Below are 20,060 nucleotides of genomic sequence, written 5' to 3' on the forward strand. Positions count from 1 at the left end.
CCACATGCACCTTGTTCATCACCCTTGTGTTTCCAACCTCACTGGCACAGGGTAGCTGCTCAATCCATACTTGCTGAATTGATGAAAAAATGGATTAATAATGCCTAGCTGAGTGCTCTTTCCTGACTTCCATCAAAATAATCGGAAAGTGAGGATTTGTGTGGACTGAGGATTAGTGTTTCCCACCGTGTGGCCCCAGCTCAATTCTTCCTCTGCAAAGAGTGGGCTGAGAGAGCGGGAGGGGGTTTTATTTCTGCTCTCAGGCCACTGCATCTGGAGCCAAAGTAATGCAACAATGTCAATCAGAAATGGGATTATGTCCAGATAATCACATAACTATCCATGCCTGCAGATCTTCTCAGGTATGCAGTCCTGAGGTCTAAAGAAAACCAGACTTGGGGAAGAAGGTTTTTTTTTTAAAAAAAAGAAAAATATATAATTAGTAGACACTGGTAGTGTTGTATTCAGAATCCAGCAAATTACATGCCTTGTTTTTGTAGGGGTTGGGACAAGAATCCAAATGGTTTCTTGGTAGGCACAAGAATCCAAATGGCTGTGGTAGGCACAACAGTGGCCCTCTAAAGACATCCACATCCTCATCCCTGTGCCTGTGAGTATGTCGCCTTGCGTGGCAGAGGGTCACAGAGGTTGCAGATGGGATTGAGGTTGTCAATCAGCTGGCGTTAAAGTGGGAAGATTATCCCGGGTTATCTGGGTAGGCCTGTGGAATCCCCTGGGTCTCGACCAATGACATAGGGAGGCACGAGAGAGAGAACAGAGGTGGCAGCCTGAGAAAGACTTGGCCCGACACTGCTGGCTTTGAAGACGGAGGAAGGGGCCTTAAGCCAAAGCATGGGGTCAGTCTCTAGACACTGGAAAAGGCAAGGAAACAGGCTTCCCCCAGGACTCCAGAAGGAATGCAGCTCTGCCAACACCCGGATCCAGGCCGGGGAGACTCATTTTGGATTTCTGATCTCCAGAAACGTCAGATAATAAAGGTGTGTTGTTTGAAGCCACTGAGTTTCTGGTCATTTGTTCCAGTGGCAATAGGAAGCTAATACTGAGGTCCATTTACCACGTCTGCATACTTAAAGTTACGAATCAAGTCAATCACTGGTTAAATATAAAATGTTCTACATTAACAGATATATCTTCTTAACCATTTGGGTTTGCACATTTACACCCACCTGGGAGGTCCTCAGCAGAACCTGGCTGTGTGGGGAAAGCAAACCCCAGATCCCACCACTGCCCTGGGCCTGACTCCCTTTCTCTTCCTTCTACTTCCTGCCCATTTCTGGTGGGAGGGCACATGCCTGTAGGTACCCCAGCCTGCTGCCCAAGTCCCTCCATGGCTCCTGCAAGCAGCTGCTTCATTTGCATCTTGAGATGTCCTCAACAGCACCTTCTAGGGTGCAGATCTTTTTGCTGCAGTGAAAGAGGGGCTTATGCAGAATGTTATTGTCAGTCTAGGCATGTTTCACACAGAGGAGAGCTCAGGATGAGGACAGGAGTGGTGGCAGGAACTCAATCTATTACAGCAAGTTTTTTGATGTAGTTATGCTCCAGGGATGTAGAATCCTGTGCCTTTGTGTGCAAGGAATCCTTTCTACAAAACCCCCTAAAAAAATAATCATTCTACCTGTTCTTGAATATGTCTTCCACAGAAGGCTCACTACTTTACATGGCTGTCTCTCTAACAGTGAAAAGGTTGAGGCCAGCCCTGCTTTCTTCCCACTTCTATGGATTGGTTTTGACCTTGGCCTCTGCATCTCTTTTTCCCGAGGTTGATTTGGTTTCCAAGCCCTCCCCGCACATTGGAACTGTAGGGTGTTCACCAAATGTGTAATAAATAGCACGCTTTGGTTCAGAAGGTTTGCCTCTCTCCATAAATGGTCACTTCAGGGCCGGGGGAGGTGGGGAATGAGGCATTTTTATGTGGCAACAAAACACAGCTGCTCATCACCTTATCACCCAGCTGTGCCTAGGTGGTGATCTGAGCCACCTTTGGGTCTGGACAAGAGGGGTGCCTAACATGGAACCCCTGCTTTAGACCCTCTCTGGACCCTCCTCTAGCTGAGTCCCTCGCCACAGGATGAAGGAAGGGAAAGGGCCAAGGTGGGTTTGCCCACCCAGAGCCCACTCCCTCCTTCTGTCTAGACCAGGCTGTGGGTACCCTATCCCTATCTGGGTACCCAGAATCCCCTATCCAAATAGGCCTGGGGCTGATTCCAGGGCCTGCCCGGGCCTGTTCTCTGGGATTGTCTTTAATCCCAGAAATCCTGAAGACACAGGATTCTACATCCCTGAAGCATAATCAATCAGAAAGCTTGTTCTAATAGATTGAGTTCCCGCCTCCATTCCTGTCCCCTGTCCTGAGCTCTCCTCTGTGTGAAACACGTCTACACTGACAATATCGTTCTGCATAAGCCCCTCTCTCACAGCAGCAAAAATATCTGCACTCTAGAAGGTGCTGTTGAGGACATCTCATGACTCAAGTGGGGCGACGTCCTCTCCAGATTGTCTTGGCAAAAATGGGAAACTCCTGAGCGCAGTGACCGAGTGTCTTGAGAGTCCTGTGTGGTCCCCAGAGCCAGACAGGGCAGGGCAGAGCTAGAAGGCCTTTCCCTGGAGAAATTCATCCTGAATGCTGAATGGGCCCTGTCTCTTCTTAACTTGACATGAAGGCCCAGGGTCAAGGTGGATCCTAGATGGTTCGGTCCAGAGCCCTTTGCAGACAAGAAAACTGAAGCTCAGAATAGGACAGCGACTTGGACAAAGTCACATAATTACGGCCACCATTTCTAGGAACAAGACCAGATTCCTTTCCAGGGCCCCTGGGCCCCTGAGGATCTGGCCCTGATGACCTCTCCAGTTTCACAAAGGCTCCCAGCTCTGTGGCCTTTTCTCTGATCTCTGAAAGGCCTGTGCTTGCTTGGCCCCCGGGGTCTTTGCAGCGCTGTCTCCTTAAGGGCCTCAGAGCTCATATGGGGCCAAGCTGGGATTTGACTCCAGGGTGCACCGTCTTAAGTACTGCACATGTCAGTGGGTGAGGATGCTTCATAAAGGTTTGGGACGGACAAAAGCTTGAGAATAATCTTGGCTTGAGCACTGAGTGGTGGCTTCCTCTTGCTGGATAGAGTATCAGCTATGCTCATTGTAGTAAACAGTAGTCAACACTTGTTCATTCTTAAAGATCGCATTTTCTTTCAAGAGCCAAGCCATGGGACGGTTCTGGGTATACGGCACTTGAGGAAAATCTGGAGTGGGCTCTAGGGCCGCAGGTGCCTCTTACCTCCTGGGCTTCTCAGACTCCCACCTGAGTCCCTGGCTGAGACAGAAACACCATTGATCGCCTGCCACACAGAGGTACAAAGTGCGCAAAGATACAAACCCTGCACGTGGGCACATGGACCAGAGGCTCACAGACTGGCACCCCACTCCACCCCTCCCCAGCACCAGAGGTACACATGCTCTGAGGTGTCTGTGCCCTCAGGGGCCTCGTTTGTTCCACACTCCCTGGAGCTAGCCCTGTTATCTGAATCACAAAGCCTCTCTACAAAGTACCAAGTTCTCACTGCTTCCTACTAGTTAGACTTTAGACAGATCTGTGTGTAACTGCGCACACGTGGATGCATGAAAGGGGCTTTGAGTTCTGATCTCATCCCTGCCAGGGCAGAGGCCCTGCTGGGCTGGGAGGACAGCTGGAGGAAGATCAATGCAAACTGAAAATAAAGTTTAGTTATGGGAACTAAAGGAAGCCATGTTTCTTGCACACCTGAGTGCATACTAAAATTCGTGCCTGTCACCCATGGTCACATCTGATCACTGACAAAGAGGGCGATGGCAGACTGAGGGAAGGAAGCAAGAACAGAGGCATGGAAGGGAGGAGCTCAGACAGGGCAATGGGAACCAGGGCACTGGACCAGAGGGAGAGAACGCCTGTGAGGCGGCAACCCAGCCTGACTCCTGGGTCCTCCATGCTGTCCAGGGCAGGAGCTTCAGCCAAGGACAAACCCTCCACTTTTCCGTTGCCTTACAGCTTACAGTTTAGTACATCATGATATCAGTTAACCCCCAACTCTCCCTGGAGGTAGGTACTGTAAATTTCTGCACTTCAGAGATAAGCAGGTGAGGCTCAAGGTTCCACCATGAATCTGTGGTAGGGGCATGACGGGAATTCCAGATATCTGTGTTCGAATTCCGTCAAGAGGGATCATGCGTCATACTCGCCTGGCTTCTACCCCTTTACTCAGCCACGAAACAACCCCCATCTGTGGTCTCAGCATCCTCATGCTCCTGGAAACCCTCTGACACTCCCCTAGGAGGGGGTCAGGCAAGGGCACTCCCCTGGGAATCAATTTCCTTCAGTTCCGCATTTCCTATAAGTTGTTGTGTGGCCTGGGGGAGGCCCCCTTCCTCAGCGTCCTCAGTTTTGTCATCTGTGAAATAACTGAGACCCTGCTCTGGGATCTGGGACCACCGCTGTGTATTTGTGGTTTAAATGGCCTTATTGCACTTTTCTGTGTAGCTCTCTGGGCCCTTGTGTATTGGTTTGCTCCGGCTGATATCACAAGGTGTCACAGACTGGGTGGGTTAAACAAAAATTCATTTTCTTCCAATGCTGAAGTCTGAGATGAAGGTGTCAGCAGATTGGTTCCCCCTGAGGCCTCTCTCCTTCGCTTGCAGACGGCCGCCTTCTCCGTGTCTTCATGTGGTCTTACCTCTGTGTGTCTATGTCTTATTCTCTTCTCACAGAGATACCAGTCATATAGGATGAGGGCTCACCCTAATGACCTCACTTTAATGTAATTACCCATTTAAAGGCCCTGTCTCCAAGAACAGTCCCATTCCAAGGTTCTGCCTTCAGCACGTGAGTTTGGGGAAGACAGAACTCAGCCCGTAGCACGTGGATGGCCACATGTGGGCAGCCAGCCATACCCCGGTTGTATGAAAGAAGGGATAGGCCTCTTCTCCAGGCTCTAAGCCCCCTCAAGGCTGCGAGCCCACTTCTCTTCAGCAGACTGCCCCAGGCCCACAAGAAAGGAGCCCACCTGGTGTCCCATGACTGAGTTGTGGGCTGGCACTGCCACTGGGGAAGGGGAATGTTGCTGGAAGCCTTAGGGACTTGCCAGGCCTGCTCCTGTAGGCTTCACCTGGGAGTACTGAGGCTGAGGGTTCCTCAGGCTAGCGCACCCTGCTCACAGCAGCCTGCCACTGCTCCCAAGGCTCTTGTAGATAAGCCCCACAAAGTGGTCAGGCTGGATTTCACCTTCTGGCCCAGCAGGCATCCAGCCTCCTACTTGTGGAGTGGCAGCTGAAAGAGCCAGGTGGGCAGATGCTGAGCTCTGCACCCCACCCCACCTCCCACCCCCCACATTGTGCCAGGCTCTCCTGACACATTGCAGGAGAAAGCAGCATTGGCCTGTGTCAAGGGGACCTGCTTGGAAGGCAGCCCAGCCAGGGGCCCTTGTTCCTCACTTGTGCCTGCCTGCCAGGTTGCCTGGGGAGCTTCATAAATGCTGCAATTTGTGGAATTAAAGTTTCCTTCTTATTTGCATCTGGTGGCATGGGGTCAGGGAACAGGGCATGAGAGGTGAAACCTGAAGGTTTCTGATTGGTTCCTGGGCCTCCACAGCAGCCCTAACCCCATCCAGTTCACCCAGTTTATTAAATAGATATAGAAGCCCTTATTCCCAGCTGTTCCATCTTCCCCGGGCATGTGAGTACAACTGATTCTTTTTCTCCTGTGAATCTGTCCATTGTCAGTTAATTTGTAGCCCTCCACTCCACCACTAGGATCTACGTTGATAGAGAGGGAATATTTTCTTCCCAATAGATTCTTAGAAGCGAAACACACAGAAGCCAGGGGAAGAGTGCTCAGAAATGGTGAAAGGTACCCAAGGAGTCTGAGTGGCATATGGACAGTCCCACATGCAGTGTCCAGGCACAAAGGAGTACTGGACGTTTCCAGCACCACAATGTGCCGCTCGGTGCAGGGTGCTCCAGATGCTGGGCAGTCCTTTGAGGGGGAATGGAACATCAGAGAGGGCTTCCTAGAGGAAGAAATATGTAGAAGTCAGATACGGGGAGTGTTCTAGACCAAGGGAGTGGGCCGTGCAATGGCTTGGGTGTAAGAAAGAGTACGGGCTGACTTTAGAACTTCTTGTGGCCCCCCACCCCCCCAAGAGTGTGGAAGGCTATATAGGAGGGTGGTGAGGCTAGTGGGGTGGGCAAGTGGCTTGGGGCCTTGGCAGCCAGGATGGAGAGGAGCTTGGGCTTCATGCTGGGGCTAAAAGAAGCCTTGCAAAGGCTTTAATCTGGGCAGGTCCATGGGCAATTTTAAAAATGTTATTTTAGAAAGCTCCCTCAGATGAGGAATTGATTTCAGGGGAGTGGCGAGGGGGCCAGGGCTGCCTCTGGGCCAGCTCCTCAACCTGGGACAGGAGACCCTCCTCACCTCTCCAGTGTGCCCTGCTGTCCCCACACAAGGTATTTTCAAGCCCGGAGTGGGCCCTGCTTTGAGCTCAAGCCGGAGTCTGAACACTAGAGCCTTGTCTGCAGTGAGCCAAGGGGCTGATGGGAAAAGCTCAGTGCCGGTCTGGGGTCAAGGCTGAGGGAGAAGTGCTGGCACAGCCTGCGTGGGAAGGAGAAGCCACTAACAAGGCTGGGCGAGGTTCGGGGCCTGAATAACATCCAGAGGGATGGAGAGAACCAAATTCCACTGGGGTCAGAGAGCCTTCCAGAGCCTCTTGATAAAGCCAGTCCTCCAAGCCTTGAGCCTCTGCATATGTTTCTGGAAATACTGAGGCTGGTGCCAGGAAGGACAGCAGGGAGCAGGCAGGGGGCTCTGTGGAGGGACCAAGGCTAGAAATGGTAATATGGTGTGAAACTGGGGGATTGGCCTCAGAGCCAACTCCGGGGAAGGAGCCTTTCTTCATGGCCCAAGGTTTGTTCGGTCATGTGCTGATGGCCCAGGAGATCACCTCAGTGCTACTCTGAAGGCTGTGCAAAGGCCCGGAGGTAGGGGAAATCTGGATGGTTTGGGATCTTCTTGCAGTTCCATCTGAGAGAGGGAAGAGGTCAGAGGAAGCATGGTGGGCTGGAGGATTACCTTCCTCCATGGACCCTGTCCAGAGTGGCTGCTCAGGGCTCAAGGACAGAGTCTGCTTTGAAGGGGAGGGTCCATTCTGCTCCAGCCAGTCCCCCTCCTATCTCTGAGCCTGCTGAGGAAGATACCTGTGCTGCACTGGATTTCAGGCCCTAGATCATGGGGCCCAACAGTCCGGGTTCAAATCTTGGCTCTGCTCCCTTGGGAAGGTTGCCTCATGTCTCTTGGCTCATCTCTGGTCTCTCAAATGGGGGTGAGCAGGGATTTGAAGGTTCGTTTGGAGGATCTCACAAGTCAATACACATTCATGGCTGTGAGTGACTGGCCTGCGGACAGTCATGGATATGATGGAGTTCAGGACACACTGTCCCAGATCTGCCACCTTGGCATTTGAGAAAAACCGCAGAAGCAGGAAGGTCACTCTCTGACCTTCTCCTGCCCTTCTCCCCTGAAGCAGGCCATAAAAGAATTTCCTGACTTTCTTCTCAAGTGGGTCACAAAACCTTCATTTAAGAGGTGCCTTCCCTAGACCCACAGGGAAGGAAAGTCCTTCTCTATGAAGATGCAGGGACACAGAGAAGAATGTGAACAAACAGGCCTTCTAAATGCCACTTAGGTCATTACCATCAAGTCATACCCCCTTTTTCCAATGATACTTCTCCACAATTGTCTGCTTCTTCATCAAACTTGGCAAAAAATCACATAGATTTCCCTGTTTCTTTGGGTGTTCATTTCTAAAGGCTCCCATGTCACACAAAACTTAAATTACTTGGTTGCTTTTCTCTTGTGAGTCTGTCTTTTGTTACAGGTGCCTCAGCCATGAACCTAGTGATGGAGGAGGAAAGAAATCTTTTCTCCCCTACAGATGCACTTTTAAAACCAGCTTATGGGGCGGTTATGGGGCCTGGAAACAACGGCTGTGGGAGGGCTTGTGGGCTCTAAAGAGCTGGGCATGTATTACTATTCTTCTAGGTCTAGACTGGGCCTCTAGTCAAGAATGGGGCCCCAATCAGGAAGTCTGAGCTAAAACACTGCAAAAAGCAGAAAACACGGGAACACACACATGCACAGGCACAGACACATGTACACATGCATGCATATATGCATGCACACACATGCACCACAACACCTGGGAACTTGTCAAAATGCAGTTTCTCTGGCCTCATCTCAGATGCACTGAGGTCAGCTCTGGGGGTGGAGCCAGCTCTGGGGGTTTCCGTGTGCCCTCCTGGGGATTCCAGTGCCGACTCAAGACTGAGAACCACTGAGCCAGACAGGAGGGGATCTTCTTCATTCTGGCCTCAGTCCTGGCAGCTGTGCCCTGTGACCCAGTGGGAGGCCTGTCCTCCTTTAAAGCTGGTCCCTGTGACCTTTCTGCTCACCAGGCAGAGCAGGAACAGGCCCCGTGGGGCAGCCTCCTGACTGCCTGATATTGTGGGCATTCTTTACCCAGCGTCTAGTCTCTCCTGCAAATTAATAACCTTGAATGGCCGGAATTTGCATAACAGCTCTCCTGTCCCCATCATGGGCCTTCATCAATTGTTTTAGAATCCTATTAGAATACTATCTCATTGCCTAGAGCAGTGGCTCTTCCATTCTGTGGGCCTCAGAACCCCCTGGAGAGCTTGTGGAAAGGTAGATGCTCAGCCCCACACCTTCTCCGCTCCACAGTCCTGTAAGGTGGCTTGAAAATGCATGTGACTTTACAGAGGATTGGGACGAGGCCAGGGTCTTGGTCAATGAAGGGCTTTGGGCGTGGCGGGCAGGAATGGGGATGTGTGATTGAGATTGAGGGGGCAGCTCTGCAGCAATTTGCAGGCCCTGGCTTAAGAAGGGGGTGGTCTGGCTCAGGTAGTGGTGGCCTCCCTGCACGTGAAAACAAGAAGGTGATGTAGGAAAGGGAGGGAAATTCTGGATACTGGTCTTTGAAAGAAGGTCCTCTGGGTGGTCTCCCCAAGATGTAACCTGAAAAACAATAGCATTGTTTCCTGAGTAGCTTGCTGGGCTCCGTGCACGTGGTCCCTCACTTAGTTCTCCTGTAACCTCGTGGGGTACAGATTTTATCCATCACTCCACAGAGGTCAGTGAAGGCTCGTCCATAATCACGTAACAAGGCAGGATTAAGCACGACCCTGTCCTCTTCCAGAGCCTGTGCCTTCAGCAGCATCTTATGCCTTCTCCTCCTGGGAGAGAATGGCGAGGGCAAATAGCTCACTTGGCCCTAGTGAGCTTGTAAAAAAGCCCCCAAAACCATCCCTTCCAGCCCCTCTCTCCAGATGAGGAGGCGGAAACTCGGGGGTGTTGGGGGTGCGCTGTCTGCACGTACAGGCGCTGGGACCCTCTGCCCTGGAACCCGAGCTCAAAGTCCCGTTTCTGGTTTGCAGTGAAGCTCCGAAATAAGCTAACAGAGTCCAGAAAGACCTCAGAGTCTGGGCATGAGGATGAGGATGAGGCAGGGTGCCTGTGATAGTGTCCGGGACTTCTCCGGCCTGCGGAGAAGAACAGGGAGACACTGAACCCAAGAGGCTACTCGGTGTAGCAAAATTTCACCAAGAAAAAGCCAGCCTGTGGCCTGTGCTGCTCTCTGCTGGTCACCAGGTGGTACTGGCTGCAGCTGGCCAGGGCTGGCTCTCTGGGTTGGGTGGGCCTCAGGCCAGACTACCAGGGGGAAATTGTCTGAGGACCTGACACTGGCCCCTTCTGCCCCAGCCCAGACAGGCTCACATCGGTGGCATCCAAGGTGGTGGGCTGGCAGCTGACTGAGAGCTGGGCGCCTCCTTCCATCTGCATTTTATTGATTGATTGATTGAGATAGAGTCTCGCTCTGTCGCCCAGACTGGAGTTCAGTGGCACGACCTTGGCTCACTGCAACCTCCGCCTCTTGGGTTCAAGCTATTCTCCTGCCTCAGCCTCCCAAGTAGCTGGGATTACAGGCTCGCACCACCACGCCCGGCTAATTTTTGTATTTTTAGTAGAAATGTGGTTTCACCATGTTGACCACGCTGGTCTCAAACTCTTGATCTCAACTGATCCATCCGCCTTGGTCTCCCAAAGTGCTGCGATTACAGGCCCCATCTTGTTTTTAGAGGAGATTGGATAGACATGTCACCCCACCCCCCGATCCGCCCCCCAGTCAACCCAGGTCCCTGGCTGCTGCTCCTAGTGACAGCAGCTTCCTGCCTGAGCTTCCCTGGTGCACCTCCTACCTCCAACCTGCCTGAGCTTCCCTGGTGCACCTCCTACCTCCAACCTGCCTGAGCTTCCCTGGTGCACATCCTACCTCCAACCTGCCTGAGCTTCCCTGGTGCACATCCTACCTCCAACCTGCCTGAGCTTCCCTGGTGCACATCCTACCTCCAACCTGCCTGAGCTTCCCTGGTGCACATCCTACCTCCAACCTGCCTGAGCTTCCCTGGTGCACATCCTACCTCCAACCTGCCTGAGCTTCCCTGGTGCACATCCTACCTCCAACCTGCCTGAGCTTCCCTGGTGCACATCCTACCTCCAACCTGAGTGCTCTTACAATTCTATCCTGGTCTCCTGGGGAGAGCTATGATGATACCCTATCCAGGATGCCACCCAATTGGGGGCTGGAAAGCAAAAACCCTGGGGGGCCTCTCACTCCAGCCCATAGGATAATATTAACAATAATTGACATTAACTGAACACTGGCTATATGTCATGCACTATTCTAAATGTATGTGTATATATATGTATATGCTTACATACATGCTTAATCTTGTGTGTATATGTGTACATGCATAATTCTCACTTAATATGAATTTTAACACATACATACTTAATCTTCATAAGAAACTTCTGAGGAAGATACTGATATTATTCCCATGTTATAGAAAATTTAAAAATTGAAGCTCAAAGAAGTTCCACAAATAGTTTGGGGTCCGATAGCCAGTAAGCAGCATTTGAACCTAGATAGCTTGGTTCAATTTTGGTCCCTTTTCTTAACCTTGGTGAGAAAAGTGGGTACAAATCTACAAAACTCTTTTTGTGGTCAGACCAAAGCAGTGCGGCCCAATCAAGGCATTCAGGCTGGGAAATGGGAGCCAAAATGAGCAGGGGGCCCCTCTGCATGAAGACAGGAAAGAGTGTGGTCTCTACAGCCAGGTGGGCCTGGAGGAGGGTCCCCCACTGCCCTGATGAGCTGTGAAATCCAGGGCAAATTGGTGCCTTGTTCTGAGCCTCAATGTCCTCATTTGTGAAATAATAAGGGTTTCGGTAAATGTTAAATGAAACAAAGTGACGAATTGAGCATAGTGCGTGACATACAGCAAGCCCTCAACAGAGGCAGATTTCCTTTATTCCTCTGACATTGGACTTAAGCTATCAAATGATCTGGAGGAGGCAGAGGTAGTGTTGATGACAAGGATGCTGATGATCTACCTGCTCATTATCACTGAGCATCTCCTCTATTTACTCAATAGCTATTAATGGCTATTGTTTTAGTATATGAGCTTTGGATTTACTTTTGGTTTCATTTCAGTGGTTCAACCACGAAGCTTTTAAAAACACTGGTACCAGCCAGGTGCAGTGGCTCATGCCTATAATCCCAGCACTTTGGGAGGCTGAGGCGGATGGATCACCTGAGGTCAGGGGTCTGAGACCAGCCTGACCAACATGGTGAAATCCCATCTCTACTAAAAATACAAAAATTAGCCAGGTGTGGTGGTGGGCACCTGTAATCCCACCTACTCAGGAGGCTGAGGCAGGAGAATCGCCTGAACCCAGAAGGCAGGGGTTGCAGTGAGCCAAGATTGCGCCACTGTACTCTAGCCTGGGTGACAGAGCGAGACTCCGTCTCAAAAAATAATAATAAATAAGATAAAAATAAACATAAAAACATTGGTACCTGGGTTCTACTGATTTAATTAGACTGGGACTGTACCAGGTCATGATGCTTTCTTTGTGTGTGTGAACCTCAAGTGGTTCAAATTGTGCATCTGGGATTGAGAGCCATGGATAATATTTCCCTCCTGCCCAATCTTCTCCTATTTAACACTCATTTAATCCTTTAGACTTCAGCTTAAATGTCACTTCTTTAAAGAAACATTCCCTGATCTCTTAGACCAGGCCTATTTTCTTTGTTTTACACCATTGTAAATCCCTATTCCTTTCCTTCAGAGAGAATTTAGCTCATTTATATTTATTCTCATGGTCATGTCAATAATATCTATCACCCTCACTAGATAGTTTGCCCATCTGTAAAATAGGGATGTTAATTTCCACTTCAGAAGGTTGTAGTGAGGATATAATAACAAAATGTAGGGAAAGAGCCTGGTTCAAGGTAGTCTCTGTGAATGACTGCTCACTGCATGTTGTCCCAAGAGTTTCTTGGGATAACACATCATCACTTTCTAATTTCCAAAAATGAACACTTGCCAGCTTCAGAGCATGAGTCTGGCTTTAGTTTCTCTGGATTTAGGCTACTAAGTGGTTCTCATGTCCGGTCTGAACTTCTCTGATTATATGGGCTCGTATCATAGCCCCCCTCCAAGCCATGAATATTCTACTGAGCCTTCAAATGCCAGCTCTGAGCTAACATCCTTGTGTCCAGCTGGCCTGTCTTTTTAATAATCAAGATGATTTGCTCAATAAATATTTATTAACTAAGGATTAGGTTAGGTGCCAGGCACCATTCCAAATACATATATTATCTCATTTAAGCAGTTTTGCTGTTTAAATAAAGCTAATCCTCTTGTTTCTAGTTAAAACCTACAATACACGTCTGCAGAGGCGGGAGTTGATATAAATGAGTGCAGGAAGGGATTTTTTTAAGGGTGTGGTAAGTCCTTTGGCTGCTGGGACCTCAGGCTTTATCAAAAGCCCCTGTTTTTAGCTCTACCTAATTGTTTTACACGAGCCCAGAACTGCCAGATTGCCCTACTTTTAAAGAGAAACCAGCAACTTGCTTTTTTATATGAAAACCTCAGCTGTAAGAAGATGGCTCAATTTGAAAAAGAAAAAAAAAAAAGAGAGAGAGAGAGAGAGAAAGAGAGAGGCAGAGGGAGTAAAATGCCGTTGAGGCCAAACAGCTCAACCATGAGATGGAATCTGCCCACCAGCAACCTCTCAGGCCTGAGCCTTTGAGAAGAGAGCAGAATGTCCTGGGGGACAGCAAAGGCAGGTGTCAGTGGGCAGGAGGAGGCAGAAGGAAGCCTGGAGGGAAAAGGCCAAAACCAGACCCATCTCAAGTCCAAAAAGGTGCTGAGCTCATGGGTCCTGCTGGGTAGGTGGCAGAGCCTTGGCGGGAATGCCTGGCCCCCTTGCACCAGGTCTGGGGAGCTCAGCCCATGTAGACCCTGGATGCCCCGACAACCTCTGTCTTCCAGGGCCCCCATGGGCTTGGGTAAGAAGGAAATGAGGAGGTCTTCTCTCTGGTTGGATCCATTTGGGAGATCTTGCTACTTCTTGCCACCACCCTTTCCCACCAGATGACAGCTTGAAGTATTAAGTTCCTCCATTGAACCCAGGTGATTTCCTGGAAATTTCTGAGCTGCGTGGGGATCCCAGCTCTGAGCAGAGGTCTACGAATGTGATTTCTTTCCTCGTTTTCTCAGCACCAACTGAAAATCCCCCAGATTCTTGCATAAGGCTAGAGAAGGGGAAAGCCTATCAGGAGAGAGACGATCCTGTGCCCTTCCGCAGCCTGATTGTTGGTTTTAAGAAGACAAATGAATGGACATTTCTTCCACCGCCAGCCGTGGAGGGCAGGATCCGTGTCGGCCCCTCACTCACTCCACACAATTGTCGAGTAACTAGAGAAGATGTCTCCTGACAGGCAGTGGCAGCAAGGCCTGCTGGCTCCTCTGCCAGTCTAGCTTGTAAACTTGACTGCCCGCTTCGATTCACAACCCAATTGCTTGTAAAATGAGGCCACTTTCCGCAAGTCCCTTAATTGGAATCCGTTTCTCTGCCTCAGAGGCGAGGGCTGGGACGTGCTTTGCCAGCATCTGCAGATGGAGTGAGGCAGGGGGATCTGTCCTGCAGGAAGGGAGGGCCTGGAGGGATGGCACTTTTTGTCTTCCCCTCCCACGAGTGGGACCAGATCCTGCCTGAATGTTCCCAGCCATGAGAGGAAGTCAGGGACAGTGAGCAAATTCTGGGTTCTAGGAGGCAGGCTGGCCCCTCATCTATGAAACTAGGGAAGGGATCAGTTAAGAGAAGGGCTGAGATCAGAAATAACATAGTAACAGTAGGGTGACAATCATCGCTGCAGCTACCATTCGTGGCTCACCTCTGTGAGCTTCACATAGTCCCCACGCCCACAACAACTCTTTCCCAGCTCTATCCTTCACTGGTTCCTGATGAGGGGCTGAGTCTGGTTTAGCAAACATTTCCTAAATGATGGGAAAGTGAGGACTTTCCCATCTTTGGGTACAGATGAACGTTTGGGGAAGTGACCAAGCACCAAGCAATGTTAAGTGTTACACTAGCCATGCAGGGTATGATAGGAGCCAAGGAAGTAACAGTGTAATCTCCTTCAACTGGAATCATTGTCAGGTAGAGGACACGTGACCTGGGCTTTGAAGAGTGTGTAGGAGTTTGACAGCTGGAGAAGGTGGAAGAGAATGCTGGGCAAGTAGAACAACTTGAACAAAACATAGAAATGTCAGGGGCATTGGCTTATCAAAAACTGGAGAAGACAGTGTTTCCAGAAGCACCTGAGACAGTACATGTAAATCGTGTGACTCTAACCATAAATAGAATGGGGGCCTGCAGCATGGACTGGCATGGTCAGAGGTTTGGAGCTGGAACCATGAAAAGCCCCTATTAGGTCCTGTCTTCTGCCCACCACACCATCCAGACCAACAGATGCTCGCTGTCCACAGGCTTAACTGATGATTCTTGTCACCCGATTTTCCAGGGTGAGCAGGGTCGCTGAAGTATCTCAGGTGACTATCCTCTAGAGGAGGGTGACTTTGGAGTACAGTGTGTGGGACAAGAGGAATAAGTGGTGAAATCTGTGGGGACATCAGTGGGAGTCTGGTCTATGGTCTAATAAGTAAACTTGAGATCGCGGTCAGGATGTGAAATACCTGAGTCTACCTTGTGGGTTTGATATTGTATCTGCCTCACGTCCATCATTGCATATGATCGTATTTCCTGTAGGTTACATTTCGCAAAGGTTTGTTAGTTTTGTGTAGCCAAACACAAAGAAGGTGTGTGTTTGTATACATAAGCATTCAAAATTCTGTGAGGCGTCTTTTGTAGCAACTGGAATGAAACTGGAGTTCATTATCTTAAGTGAAACAAGCCAGGTGAAGAAAGTCAAATATCACATGTTCCCTCCATGAATGGGAGCTAAATAACCTGTATACATGGATGTAGAGAGTGGGATAATAGACAATGGAGGCTTGGAAGGGTGAGGGCGTGGGGGAGGAGTGGATGATGAGAAATTAGTTAATGGGTACAATGTACATTATTTTGGTGATGGATACCCTAAAAGCCCTGACTTTACTACTACACAATCTATGCATGTAACAAAATTGCAGATGTACCCCGTAAATTTGTACAACAAGAATTTGAAAAAAAAAGAAGTGTCAGGGGAATAAAAAGCATTTCAGTTGCTTCACCTATGATATGAGAATGTAACTATATATGTAGGGGAAGAATAAGGAAGAGAGACTAGGCTGAAGTAGGACTGTGGTGAGCCTCCAATGCCATGAAGCTTGGATTTTATCCTGTAGACACTGGGGACTCACCGAGGGGTTTAGCAGAGACAATGGCATGCCCAGTCTAGCACTGCATTTTAAGATGTTCCCTCTGGTGGCTGATGTGGAGAACAGGGTTGCTGAAGGAAGATGCAGGAGGCAGGACTGGGTCAAAGAGAAGTTATCAGGAAAGCACCTTGGGCTCAATGGGAGAAAGTCAATTTTGTCTGTTTGTTTTTTGAGACGGAGTCTCAGTCTGTTGGTCAGGCTGGAGTGCAGTGGCATGATCTCGGCTCACTGCAACCTCTGCCTCCTGGGTTCCAGTGATTCAATGGGAAAAATTCTTAACACTTCAGGCCATGATATGATGGGAAAGGGTGGTATCCAGGAGCAGCAAGTTCTCCTTCAGCAGAGGAGTACAAGCAGAGGGCAGACCTCTCACGTCCTTCTTATTTAGCTCCCACAGCAGACTGTCAAACCCCAGATACCTTCTTACCTAGCACCACCCGCAAAAGGGACATAGAACCAGACTTTGATCAAAGGGGCATTGAGAACGGAAAGGTGGGTCACCTGGCAAATATTTTCCTCCCCACATAAAGGGTGGGAAGGTGAAGGCAACACATACCTTTCTTCCTACTGGCTTTAGTGTAGGTGGTTTCATGAGGCTGTGATGTCTGTAGCAGACACAACACCCCTGCTCCCCAGTGAGTATTGAAGTGACAGCAGCTAGAATCCCAGAAACCGCCCAGAGCCTGGACATAACGGAGCTGCCCTTAAAGTTCTCAACAAGCTGATCTCTTGCTATATAAGATGATAAATATCAAGGCTTAGGCTATGTTTGTGTCAGATATTATGTTCCTTGTTGCTAAATTCCATCAGCCTGGAATATTGTTTTAATAATAATAATTTAAAAAGACAGCATTAAGCCCAAGTCTAGCTCCATAGCATGGTTGAGTAATGTGTACTTTGACTGTGATTTTCATGGAGAGACTGAAGAGGGCCTTGCATCCTACCTTCTGCACTGTGGCAAAGCCCTTTAAGCATAGCTGCCTTGGCTCTCCAGTTCTTTACCCTCAGGTGGCTGCCACAGCGTCCCCACAAGTCCTTCCACCAACCCTGCCTTTCCCAGCTTCCTCCTATTTCTAGTTTACCTCCTTATTCTTTTTTCTTATGTAGAGCAAATTTAGGCTTCTCTCAACTTCACTGAGGAACACAGATGCTGTCCCTGGGACACATCCATATTAGAAGGAGAGGAGTGGAAGGAAACAGGTGGGCAGGGAATAGTTGAGCATGGTTTTGAAGTATGAATAGGAGCTCACCACATGGAGGAGAGAGGAAGGCATTCTGGAAAGGGAAAATCACACTTGTAAATACAACAAAACTATTTCTTTTCTACCATATGCTGAAAATACTAAATATGAAGTTAACCCATAGGCCTCCTCTGGGAGGCTCTGGGCAGCTTGCCAACTCTGGGGTTGGGGGTGGGACTCTGATGCTGCAGGGAGTGTGATGGGAGAGTTGTCTCTGAACCATCTTGCTCCAGCTGCCTGGCAGCATGCTTTCCCTTTGGAGGAAGGCGACAAGGTGGGAGCAGCTTCTCAAGAGGAAGTCAAGGAGGTGACAGACCCTACAGGTGGCAGACGCTACAGCCCTGGGGTCCAGCAGCAGGCTGGCAAAGTGGAGACCTAGCACAGGGGACCAGTGGAGACTGGTCACATCCCTGTTTGCATCAGCTGGGAACCCCTGGGTGAGGATGCAGGGGTTCTGAGCTGGGGATGAATTCCCTTCCCCATGGCAGGCTGTGCTTGTCAGGGCCTCGTCCTACCACTTACCGGCAGCGTGAACCTGGGAAGCCGCTTCCCCTTTCTGTGCCTATCTCAAAACTGGGGAAGTAAGAATGCCTGCCTGATAGGGCAGCAGTGAGCATTAGATGAGCTGGTTGTAGCTAAAGTGCTCCTGTCCAGACACAAGAAAAGGGTAGCCATAAGCTGTCAGAATCTGGCCCAGAGTCTTACACCTTATGCCTTTCTCTCCTGGTTGTTGGAGGCTGCAGGAGGGGCTGGGAATACCGATAGTCCTAATGCACCAGAAACGGCTGCCCTGGGTCTGCCTAACTGGTGACTCTCAGCACCTCTTTAAGGCCATGACTTGGAGAGGAGGATGCTATTATCTCCATTTTGCAGGTGAACCTGAAGGAGATCTGGGAGGTCATGACTCTCCCCTGCCCTGTGTTGTAGCACAAAGCAGGGAACCTGCAGCCCCTGTTCCAGCCCTCCTTGGGCTGAGTCAGAAAAGATCCGTCCTGCTCTCAGCTCCCCACCCCTGAGAGGAGGTCTCTTTCCTCTCCCTGTGGAGTTGGTCCTGTGACCATGCAAAGGCTGCACATGGGGTGGTTTCTGTCTGGGTTTCTGCTCCCTGAGGCCAGAACATGGCTTGCTTTCTGCAGGCTGGTAGGGGATGTGGGCTCTTGGCTCCACCCTCTGCCAACCCCTCCTGGGAGTTGGATGGAAGCAGATGCTTTCCCAGAAGTTCCTTCTTGGCTGCTGCAGTGAAAATCTGGGTGGAGTGTGAACCGTTCCCTTCAGGTAAATCGGACAGTGCTGACAGCAACTGCCATTTACCAAGCACCTGCATGCACAGGGAACCCCTGGGTGAGGATGCAGGGGTTCTGAGCTGGGGATGAATTCCCTTCCCCATGGCAGGCTGTGCTTATCAGGGCCTCGTCCTACCATTTACTGGCGGCATGAACCTGGGAAGTCCCTTTGTGCAGACTGCCCTCCATGCTCACAGCGCGCATAGTGCTAGATGCAGCTGATAGCTCCATTTTGCGGATGGTAAAACTGTGTCCCAGTAGTAACTAATTTGCTTAGTGTCATGCAGACCGTAACTGCCAAAATCCCTGTGACTTTGTGACTCAAGCCTTCGCCCTTCAGTATGTCCCAGTATTAACTCTCAGTAGGAGGCAAAGCAAGACAAGGTCAGGCTTCCAAATGGAGCTGGAAAATGAAACAAAGAGGATAAGAGTGTTATTAACAGGGTTTGTCTGTAACAGAGCAGCTGCCTCAGACGACTGATGTGACTGATAATATTAAAATTTTGTGTGTGTGTGTGTGTGTGTGTGTGTGTGTGTGTGTGTGTGTGTAGGATTCCTTTTGAGTCACAAAGCATTAGCAAACATTTTCCCAAGCATGCTGGGCCTGAGGATACAGGGGCCTAAGAGAACCAGTCCCTACCATGGAGAAGCTCTGCAACAATCAGTGGTTCGAGGAGGAAGGGACTTACTGCAAGGAATCAGCCGCTTCCAAATCACTGGAAGGGCTGGAGAAGTGGCCACCAGGCTGGGCCTCCAGGAATGACCCTCAGGACACTGCCGAACTTACCTACCCGGGGCCACTACCTCAAAAGCTGCTGAGAAAATGCCTGAGTCCCACAGCACACCATGGATCAGTGCTGCAATTCAGGAACCAGGAAGCTGTCCCCCTGGCTGCCACCGATGCAACATTTTCTGTCACTGGAAGCAGTAGGATGGTCAATGGGCCAGTGCCACAGACAACCTTGTATTTCCAGGACCTTGCCTGCCTGCGGGAAGGTGGCTCCTGCCTTCCAGATCTCACTAGGGCGTAGGGGACTGACACCCAGAGCCCTCACCCCAAGAGATCTGGTGGTCCTCTCCATGGCACAGAGGCCTCCATGGCAGAGGAAAAGGCACTTGCAGGAGGGAGGGTAGAGTTGCAGCCAATTCAAGAACCGTGCCCAAGTCTCTCTCCAGCTAAAATGGGGTGTCAGAAGCTTTGGTGGCAACAGAAGGATGTCTTGTGTTCTGTGTATCCTTTAGACTCAGCTTTGCAGAGTTGGGGGCTTGGATCCAAGGGATCCTCCTTCCTAGGAATGCAGGGAACCCCAAAGGGCCTCCTGGCTTTTCTCCAGCAGCTCTCTGCCTCACCCCATGACTGCCATCACCTGCATGGCCAGGCCACCTGGAGAAAGGCTCCCGCATGGGGCCTGAGCCTGGAGGTAAGAATTGGTTTTCAGAATCAAATTCTCTCCTTCTAGGGGCCAGGTCAGGGTTCACCCAACTTGGATGCAGGGAGAAAGGATGAGACAAGTTAATTCATTTATTTAATTAATAGTTATTGAACACGTACTACATTACAGTCACCATTCTAGGGCGGGGGAAGCAGTGGAGAATAGGCCAGATATCTCTCATGGAGCTTACGTTATAGTGGGATAGGAAAATAGCAAATAAGAAATAGAGACAGTGTTCAGTGCTGTGAAGTAAATGA

This window comes from Chlorocebus sabaeus, chromosome 23 (genome assembly GCF_047675955.1).
Source record: "Chlorocebus sabaeus isolate Y175 chromosome 23, mChlSab1.0.hap1, whole genome shotgun sequence".
In the NCBI taxonomy this organism is placed as follows: domain Eukaryota; kingdom Metazoa; phylum Chordata; class Mammalia; order Primates; family Cercopithecidae; genus Chlorocebus; species Chlorocebus sabaeus.